General features: G+C 45.0%; 2 non-coding genes across 2 annotated transcripts; both read left to right on the top strand.

Moving 5' to 3' along the window:
• Positions 1-5,673: 5,673 nt before the first annotated feature.
• On the top strand, positions 5,674-5,780 carry LOC123621327. Its single transcript, XR_006729063.1, has one exon. It is a non-coding gene; the product is annotated as a U6 spliceosomal RNA (small nuclear RNA).
• A 689-nt stretch (positions 5,781-6,469) lies between these two features.
• LOC123621336 lies at positions 6,470-6,576 on the top strand. The gene has a single exon (XR_006729072.1). It is a non-coding gene; the product is annotated as a U6 spliceosomal RNA (small nuclear RNA).
• The last annotated feature ends 4,235 nt before the right edge of the window (positions 6,577-10,811 follow it).

Below are 10,811 nucleotides of genomic sequence, written 5' to 3'. Positions count from 1 at the left end.
CTACAAGACTGAATGGAGTAATGTCTACACAGTTTTGAGGGAAAAGAATTTCTGCCTACAATTTTATATCCAGCCAAACTATCCTGAAGTGTAAGGGCAAGATAAAGCCATATTCTAACACACAAAGTTGGCCTCCACATACCTTTTCCTAGAAAATTGAGGACGTATTTCAGAAAATGTGGGAGCAAGCCAGAAAGAAGACAAAATAATATTCAGGAAACAGTGGATTCTAACTCAGAAGATTAGTGAATGGAGGTGCCAGGGTGACATCTGTGGAACAAGCCTAGGAAGTAAAAAGTTTTAATTGCAGGAGGCAGAAAAATTGAAGCTTGAATTGAATAAATGGTATGAAAGATAATTTGAAAAAAAATTAAAGATATGACATAGGTAAGGAGTATAAGAAGAAAGAAAAAGAATTAGAATTTCTAGAAAAATTCCAAAACTGAATACATTCATAATTTGAATGAAGAACAAGCTATAATATGACACGATTATGTTAATTGATGCAATATAAATTTTTTTTTTTTTTGAGACAGAGTCTTGCTCTGTTGCCCAGGCTAGAGTGCCATGGTGTTATCCTAGCTCACAGCACCTCAAACTCCTGGGCTTAAGCAATCCTCCTGCCTCAGCCTCCCAAGTAGCTGGGACTACAGGCATGTGCCACCATGCCCGGCTAATTTTTTCTATTTTTAGTTGTTTGGCTAATTTCTTTCTATTTTTATTAAAGACAGGGTCTCACTCTTGCTCAGGCTGGTCTCAAACTCCTGACCTCGAGTGATCCTCCTGCTCGGCCTCCCAGAGTGCTAGGATTAGAGGCATGAGTCACCGCGCCGGCCTGATGCAATATCAATTAAGAACCTTACTGCTTGACACATTCTTCTTTTTCTTTTTTTTTTTTGAGACAGAGTCTCGCTTTGTTGCCTGGGCTAGAGTGAGTGCCGTGGCGTCAACCTAGCTCACAGCAACCTCAAACTCCTGGGCTTCAGCGATCCTACTGCCTCAGGCTCCTGGGTAGCTGGGACTACAGGCATGTGCCACCATGCCCGGCTAATTTTTTCTATATATATTTTAGTTGGCCAGATAATTTCTTTCTATTTTTTAGTAGAGACGGGGTCTCACTCTTGCTCAGGCTGGTCTTGAACTCCTGACCTTGAGCGATCTACCCGCCTTGGCCTCCCAGAGTGCTAGGATTACAGGCATGAGCCACCGCGTCTGGCAGACACATTCTTCTTGGAGTGACACATGGATTGTGGGATTTGGTTCATAAAGAAGAAAGTGTAATCCCAGCCCATTGTTTGGCCTGAGCTTAAGCAATATTCATATAATAAGTATTGTCGATTGGATTTCAACTTTTAAGGTTAACCTGTAGAAAATACAGAAGACTTGGTTGTGGTTGCAACAAACACTAGAGACAGGGTCTCACTGTGCCATCCAGGCTGGAGTACAGTGGGGCGATCATAGCTCATGGCAGCCTCGAATTCCTGGACTCAAGTGTCACAATCTTGACTTTGGTAAATGTGAAGCTGAGAAAAGGTTGCACGTGGACATGGGGAGGGAAAAGAATCACAAGCTGGCATCTCTTGCCAGAGACGCTGGTGAAAGCAGATGTAGTAACAGGTGTACTTATGTAACCAAAACAATTAGACTATAAAAAATATATATAAATAATATAAAGACAGTCATCCCAATGGAAGAGGAGAGGAAGAGGGGGTGTGAGTTAAACACTTCATGTTTTTTATTAGAAAATCAGTATTAATTGAAGTTGATATATAAAGAAATAGAAGTATGAGCATTTTAGCTGGGATTTCAGAAGTAAGTTCCAGAAGAACTAAAAACAGAGACTGTTAAGGCGGTTGCCTCTAGGTCATGGGGGTGGGGTGGTATAAGATGGAAAGGGTTGGGGCACTGTTATTTTTCATCGTTATGTCCTCTGTTCCACTTGATTTTTGTTATCAGGTGAATGCAGCATTTCAATGTGTAAAAAGAAAAAATTTATGAAGCAGGAAGACTTGCCAAGGAGAGAGAAAGTCATTACCCGACTTGGCTGGCCTGTGATCACACCTGCTGATGGAAAAAAACAGAGATTGGACCCTTGGAAACAGTAGATCATCCTCAGATCCTTTAACTTTGGCTTGAAAAATTAATTCAATACACTTAACCTTTTTGTTCTTGGTTTGTGGCCAAAGTTAAAATTAACTTGCGTTTTTTAGGACACTGATGGGAAATGACTTGGGAAATGTGTAGGAAAAATACTGAAAGGAAATCTGCCAGGATGATTTTTTTTTCCCTGCCTTTTTATGCTTTTCTTACTTTTCAAATTTTTTACAATGATACTATGGGAATATAAGGCCTTGTTGTTTGCTTTTTGTTTTTCTTCTTGGAGACCCAGTTTGATTAATATCACTTAAATGCAAATAAGGAATTTCATGTAGTCTGGAAGTGTAGGGAGAGTGTATGCTTTGCTGGCCATTATATTTCCAGGGCCAGCAAAAGTTTGTTGAATGAATAAATATAGTCTAATTTCCCTGGGCCGGCAGTGATTAACGAATATTCAGTGGGGGCGCAGCCTGGGAGTGGACAGAGACCATCTGAGTTTGTTGGAACTGAGGAGTTTCCTAGGATGAAGAACTTTACTCTAGCCCGGGCAACAGAGTGAGACTCTGTCTTAAAAAAAAAAAAAAAAAAAAAGAACTTTAGATGCTAAAACCGGGACAGTTCTGGGCAAACCAAGACCCAAGGAAGGATTGGGTGCCACCCCCAAGCCACTGCCACACTCACTTTTGGTCAAAATTAGTAAACTTTATTTAAACTTTAATCAATCAATAAAACGACTCAAGGTCCAGTCCTGGGCCCCTTTCTCTTTGCATTCCTACCTGCCAGCCTCACCTTCCCCAGACTTAAACTACCATCTAGCCACTGGTGGCTGTCTTGTCCTCCTCTCCCGTGTACCCCTCTGAACATGGGCTGCACGCAGTGGGTCAGCACCAAAGGCCTCCCTGGTACTGAACCCAGGAGATACACCTGAGCCCTCGTCTTAACCTCTTTGCAGCCTCTGGGATTGTTTCCCACTCTGATTGGGAAACATTCTTTCCTTGGCCTCCTACTGCTCTGGCTTCTAGTTTCCTTCACTAGTTATTTTAGGAACATAAATGTGCTGTATAGAGCTGGCTCATTCATTATTTTACCAACCTTGGTATCACAAATAGAGTTTATATAGAAATTACATAATTAGGCTGGGCGCAGTGGCTCATGCCTGCAGTCCTAGCACTCTGGGAGGCCGAGGCGGGAGGACTGCTTGAGGTCAGGAGTTCGAGACCAATCTGAGCAAGAGCAAGACCCTGTCTCTACTAAAAATAGAAAGAAATGATTTGGACAACTAAAAATATATGTAGAAGAAATTAGCCAGGCATGGTGGCACATGCCTGTAGTCCCAGCTACTCGGAAGGCTGAGGCAGAAGGATTGCTTGAGCTCAGGAGTTTGAGGTTGCTGTGAGCTAGGCGGAAGCCATGGCACTCTAGCCCGGGCAACAGAGTGAGACTCTGTCTCAAAAAAAAAAAAAGAAAAGAAATTACAAAATTAATCATTGAATTTACTCCTCTTCTCTCCCTCCCTCCCTTCCTCCTTTCCTTCCTTCCTTCCTTCCTTCCTTCCTTCCTTCCTTCCTTCCTTCCTTCCTTCCTTCCTTCCTTCCTTCCTTCCTTCCTTCCCTCCCTCCCTCTTCTCTCTTTCCCTTCATAATAAGATGCTCCAGGAACACCCTGGACTTCCTCAGCACCAGCCCTGGGATCAGAAGCCATTTCTTCAAGGAACTCTGTTCCCTTTCATGGAGAAGGGTGTTTAGCAACCAAGATCTGAACACTGGGTAAACTCAGTACTACTGGAAATGTGACTGCTTCTAGGCCCTTGAGCAGAGATAGGATATATAAATATTATATAGTAAATTCATAGTGACACCTCTAAATCTGGTCCAACACCAGAAAGTTCTGCCTCCCCCTCCCCCATTCTGCATGTGTATCCCCCACCTCGTGCTATTCTTGATCCCAACACTGTATGCATTTCCATCATTGCAATTACCACAATTTATATTTATTATTTTCCTCCTTCACTGTATCATGAAGTTCCGAGAGCACAGGGGCTAAGTCTGTCTTGGGGACCATTGTTTGTCCAGTGCCTTGCATGATACCTGGCCCACAGCAGGCACTTTATATATTTGTTGAAGGAATTCCCAGGAGATTCTACCAGGACCTTCTCTCCCTGGTTAGATCCTCCCTCTGTGCTCCACAGCTGCCTGTCCTCACCCCGAACACATCACTGTCCTATGTTATCTACTCATCAGCTTCATGGGTGCAGGAACAGTGACTTATTCTTCTGTGTTCCCTAGAACCTGGCTAATGCCTTACATATAGTAGGTGCACAATAAATATATGTTGCATAAAAGAATGAGTGATTTTGTTCAAATGCTGCAGCCTGGAAATGAAGGCACCAGAATTCACACTTGGGTCTCCAAAGTGACCTCCTGTCTCCCCACATAGTCCATTCCCCGCTGGAGGACGGGAAAGGGGACCCTCCTTGAAGACCGGGTAGGGCTTGGTGAGAGAGAGCAGGGTGGGCATGGCAAGGTTGTGGGGGCAACCGTTAGCCTGACCTTCATCTGCTACTTTGCCTTTGTACCTTCTTTGGCTATTTCACAGTTTCCTGGGTCACAAGTTTTCTACTTTATCCCCAGCTCTCCATCTATTTCCCATCTGCCTCAAGGTCAGACTCAGCCCAGAGCAGGTACCAAGCGTCAGGAGGGGCCAGGCTCCCAGGGGTGTGCATTTAACACCTTCTGCTGGGCCTGGCTGCTGAGCCCATAGCTCACATTTGGGTGTGTTGGTGACATGGTGCTTGGCCTGATGACTAATGTGATGGATCTGGTTTGGCCCCTGGCCCTTGACATCTCCCTCAGCCTTAGTCCTGAGCGGCAGCTCGACTCAGTTCTGGCATGGCTGTGATGGGTTAGACTACCTGGCCTCCCTCCAGGCAGGAGGGAAGGTGGTAAAAGCAAACACAAGTCCTGATACCTCAATGCAGCTGCCTCAGACCCTTTGGGGAAGTCAAATGCAACCGCACAAATCAATAAAAAACAAAAACAATGTGTCTGCCAATAGCCATTAACCCTTTGGCCAGTGGTGGCTTGGGAAATGGGAAACCGAGATTCTGTTTCCACTGGCTTCTGGCCTTTGGCAAGACCTTGAGTGGGGCACCCAGCTCCCTGGGTCTCAAATGGAAAATGGGCTAAAAAGAAATCAGGTCTTGAGGGGACGGGTATTCTGCTGGAGTGGACTGTTGGCGTCATATCACTGTACACTTTAAAGCTCTGTATTTCTTCACTGTAGAATGTTTGTGATACAAAAATACTGGACAAAACCTAATGCCCTCATGCAGCCATTGAAGGAACAAGCTCTACCATATATTAAGTGAAAAAAACAAAAATACAAAACACATATTTGCACATACAAAATCATATCTCATGTACGCACAGCCTGTGTTTCTGCAAACACAGAAACGGGTACCAGTGGCTTCCTCTGCAGAAGGGGAATTGGGTATCAGTGAGAGAATTCTCACCATACGCTCTCGTGCCCACATGTATGGCTCATCTATTGTAAATAAGTAATTAAATGTTTTACAACATGCTCGCTTCGGCAACACATACACTAAAATTGGAACGATACAGAGAAGATTAGCATGGCCCTTGTGCAAGGATGACACGCAAATTCATGAAGTGTTCTATATATATATTTTTAAGTTTTCTTTTTCTTCTTTTTCTTTTTTTTTTCTTTTGAGACAGATTCTCACTCTGTTGCCTGGGCTAGAGTGCCCTGGCATCAGCCTAGCTCACAGCAACCTCAAACTCCTGGGCTCAAGCAATCCTTCTGCCTCAGCCTCCCAGAGTGGTAGGACTGACTACAGGTGTGAGCCACCGCACCCGACTGTGTTCTGTTTTTTTTAATCCAAACATATTTTTAAAATAATATTATAACCCGCCCAGTTTATGGTAAAAAAAATAAGAAACAAAATAAATTAAAAAGTTTTTTTAAATAAAATTTTTACTTTCTTAAATAAAAAATTTTGAGATAAAGTCTCACTCTGTTTCCCAGGCTAGAGTGCCGTGGCGTCAGCCTAGCTCACAGCAACCTCAGACTCCTGGGCTCAAGCGATCCTCCTGTCTCAGTCTCCCAAGTAGCTGGGACTACAGGCATGTGCCACCATGCCCGGCTAATTTTTTCTGTATATATTTTTAGCTGTCCATATAATTTCTTTCTATTTTTAGCAGAGACGGGGTCTTGCTCTTGCTCAGGCTGGTCTCGAACTCCTGAGCTCAAACAATTCACCCACCTCGGCCTCCCAGAGTGCTAGGATTACAGGCATGAGCCACCGCTTCTGGCCAAAAAGTTTTTAAAGACCTAATTTAAAAACTTAAAAAAAGTGCTTGCTTTGGCAGCACATATACTAAAATTGGAACAATACAGAGAAGATTACCATGGCCCCTGCACAAGGATGACACGCAAATTCATTATGTGTTCCACAAAAGAAAAAAAAGAAATATGATATTGTTATAAAGAACAGACTAAGCGATGATATATAATTTACCATGCTTCTGACTTTAGAAGGAAGCTCTTATGTGCACAGTGCTTCCAACAATACTCCATTAGTTGTTGACTCAACATACACTAATGTGCATTTATAAAATTATTTATTTATTTATTTTTTTGAGACAGAGTCTCATTCTGTTGCCCAGGCTAGAGTGCCATGGCATCAGCCTAGCTCACAGCAACCTCAAACTCCTGGGCTCAACCAGTCCTTCTGCCTCAGCCTCCCGAGTAGCTGGGACTACAGGCATGTGCCACCATGCCCGGCTAATTTTTTCTATATATTTTTAGTTGTCCAACTAATTTCTTTCTATTTTTAGCAGAAACAGAGTCTCGCTCTTGCTCAGGCTGGTCTCGAACTCCTGACCTAGAGCAATCCTCATGCCTCGCCCTCTCAGAGGCTAGGATTACAGGCGTGAGTCACCACGCTTGGCCCCTTACAGTTCTTTAAAAAAATTGGCCGGGCAAGGTGGCTCACGCCTGTCATCCTAGCACTCTGGGAGGCCAAGGTGAGGCGGGAGGATTGCTCTAGGTCAGGAATTCGAGACCAGCCTGAGCAAGAGCAAGACCCCTATCTCTACTAAAAATAGAAAGAAATTAGTGAACCTCTGGCCTTGGAGCCTCTGTGAGGGTGGAAGTCTCTACCTCCCACCAACAACGCCTCTGGTAGTGTAGGGGGCCAAGGGACACTTCCCCTTTGTCCTCTGAAGTGAAAGGGGCGGCCTTGCTGAAATAACAGGTAAATATCTAATCTCCTAATTTCCTAATATCTAAAGATCAGTCTTGAGCTCTCTTTCTCGCCCTAACTGGCAGGCGCCCTGCAGGGACTCTGTTTCCACAAACATCTGAAAGGAGCCCAACAGACAACAAAGAAATGTAAATATCTCTCTTTGCATTCACCAGAAACTGCTTTTAGAATTTGTGTCACAGCCTCAAGGTGTTCCAGAGAAGCTTCCGGACCGACTGCAGGGGGCAAATTCCAGGCCTTAGTTTCCTGCCCAAAACCGCATCTCAGGGGCAAAATCACACCCCCTGCAGTAAGCCTGACTGCATTTCAGAGATAACCTAGTCTCCAGGAGCAGAAAAAGCAAGGAAAACGGACAACATGATGTCTGTCAGCTGCCTGTTAATTACCCTACAGTCTCTTCTGTTTCAACTGACAACATCATTTTTTTTTTTTCTTTGTCCCATAAAATCAGCAATCCACTTGGCCTCCTGGCTGGCACTCCTTTCTCTTTCTTTGGGATGCCAGCCATCTCCCTGCTCTTCCTCCCTTTCCTATCTTTCTCATTCTCTCTGTCCTTCTAAAGGATAGAGGAAACTTTTTGTGAACTAAAATAAAATTTTAGGCTCACCACCCGCCTCCCCCCCCCCCCCGCCCGCCGCCAGCTGACTGAATGGACCTCCTCGTGGCCAAAGGAATATCCTAAAACTAAATTGCCTGCCAGGAGGAGGGAGGTCAGACATGCCTCATCATGCCCCCCTCCCTTCTTGATGACAGCCTTTGTAACCCATTAACAAGCCTAAGGGTATGCAAGACAAACCGGCAGGTCCTCAATTTACACAACAAATCTATGTCCGGAGGCTTGTCCCTGATAAACAGCAGCTATGTTAAAACATCCCAAGCCTTTAGACAAAGCTCCATGTCTTTAACCAATTACAAGCCAAAGAATCTTTAAACCCACCTATAACCTGTAAGCCCCCGCTTCGAGATGGCCCACCTTTTCGGGCCAAACCAATGTATGATTTCCACGCATTGATTTATGACTTTACCTGTAACCCGTGTCTCCCTGAAATGTATAAAACCAAACTGGAATCCAGCCACAGCGAGTCCACTTGCTCAAGGCCTCTTGGGCGTGGATCCGGGTCATGATCCTCAAATTTGGCTCAGAATAAATCTCTTTAAAATTATTTTACAGAGTTTGGTTTCTTTTCCGTTGACATTTTTTACTTTTATATCTTAATCTCTACATGAGAAATCTTTCTCCACCCGCGCCGTGAGCACCTCCTAGGCTTTCCACCCTAACATGAAGGTTCACTGAAAAATCAACTCACAAATGGCAGACTGATTGGAGAAAAGACATACAAATTTTATTAACATGTACCCGGGGAGAGCTACCCAGTGATGATCCACCACCCAGCGGAGTTCAGGGCTTACAGACCATCCTGGCAAAACAGGTTATGGGAGGGGCGAGGGGAATTCTGCTGAGGGGATCACGGGGGAGAATGAGCGGGTCATGGGTCAGGGAACAGAGAAAAAAAACTTGGACATTATCTTGTGCAAGGTCTGTTCAGATGTGGTCACATGCTTGGTCTTACAGGGAGAGGAAGAAAAAAAGCTTCCTTTTGGTGAGTCTGGATCTTGGGCAGATAAAGGAAAGATGGTTTTGGAGTGAGAAGGTCAGAGAGAATGTGAGGCTTCTTCAGTTCAGCCTGTTAAAGCGCCATATTTTGGGGTATCAGTTTCTGAACCTCAACAACAGGAAATTCCCCAAATATTCAAATCCTGGGCAGCCAAATGACACCAAATGGCCACACTGGTGGCAGCTTTGTCTTTGGGTTTTTGATGGATTGTAAGGCCTGTTTAGGTCTTGCATGTTCTTAAGTCGTGTTTGGGCCGGGTCAGTGGACAATTATTGAGGCACCGCTGTCTGCTCACTGCTAGCAAATATCTGCGGAGCCCCCCCTTGCGTGCGAGGGGCTGTGCAGGGCAATTTTCATTTTACAAAGAGAAAATTGTAGTTGCACATGAGGAATGTACTCTATTCCGCCTGAGCAAGCATTATTCTGAGAAAACGTACCAGGCTTCTCTCTTAAACCGCAGTGGACACCATGGTGATGACCATGACAGTGATTGCTTTGAAGTGATACTTGCTGGCAAATCTAATATTTTGGCTGGAAAAAATAAGAAACTTCTATAATCAAGTAATTTTTAGTTTTCATATTCCACGGAGAATTCAGTCAGTCTGGAATCCTGGAGCCCCTCCAGGGAGCTGTGTCTGGATTCACACTGTGGCGTGGGTGGGTGCAGCCCAGCCTCCCCCTGCGTGTGCGCTCGCCCGGAGTCTCAGTGTCCGACTGTGCCCCCCTGCCCCTGGGAGAGAGTGAGGACGGCGAGCTGGGCGGGTGTGCTGAATGCCTTCCGAGCTGTTGGGATAGGGTTAGATTAACACAAGCACAGACTCCTCAGCGCTGAGGAAGATGCTTTGATCAGTCTGTGGACTTTGATTCTGTTAGGTTCGTTCCAGGTGGGAATTCCAAAAGTATGTATGGGACACGGAATGCAGTTAATGGAAAACCGAGGTCTGGGAAACAATAGCCGCAGGGGTCAGCAGAGTCCCCGAGGTTGTAAACCTAACAGACAGCTGCAGCCAGCACTCCTATCCCCCCTGATAAGGACGGAACTACCCTCCTCCCGTATCTCTACAGGATGAGACTGACCCAGGGGTCCCAGAAATGGGTTGTTTAAAAAAAAATTTTTTTATTGCAGCAGCTGTTCTGGCCCAGGTACTCACTCCCCGCTGAGAAACCCTCTACAAAACCCAAGGCTCTCCCCTCCCTCGGGGTGGATGCTTTTTGGCCTCCACCCATCTGCACCGAGATGTCCCAAATAAACAGCATTTTGCTACACATGAGGCTTCATGTGTCTCTCTCGGCTCCAGACCTAACAGATTCCTAAACATTGGTATAAATAGATTTATCTCCTCATACACATTTTCTAAGTCAGATCTATGTAACTATTGAGACAAAAGTGTCTGTCGTCTCTCCGTGGCCTCTGGAAAATAACATCTCCCGACAAACTGTTGTGTGGATTTCCCATTATGCGTTTGTTGAGGCTCTTTCTTAATTTACCTTTTATTTTTACCTAATTCTTTAACCAATTGATGAGTACAGAATTTGCGCACAGGGCAGTCTGCCTGACTCGTGAGGAATATCTTACCTAAATTATGCTGTGAGAGACGCTAACGCAGCCTTTGAAAATGAAGTTTCACTTGTGGGTTACAAAAAAAAAAAGCTGCAGTGGAGGGGGAGGTGTCATTCAGGGGGCAGAAAGAATGCCTGCATGAAAGCATTCGCTCACCCGACCAGGCAGGTGAGCGGGCACAGTGTCCCGCTCTGTGCTTTTGGGGATGGCGGATGACAAGGACAGAGCCTGTGTGTATGTTCCACCAAACCCA

Source organism: Lemur catta, chromosome 15 (genome assembly GCF_020740605.2).
Source record: "Lemur catta isolate mLemCat1 chromosome 15, mLemCat1.pri, whole genome shotgun sequence".
In the NCBI taxonomy this organism is placed as follows: Eukaryota; Metazoa; Chordata; class Mammalia; order Primates; family Lemuridae; genus Lemur; species Lemur catta.
Note: the sequence above shows the minus strand (reverse complement) of the source record. Positions and strands in the feature narration are given on the sequence as shown.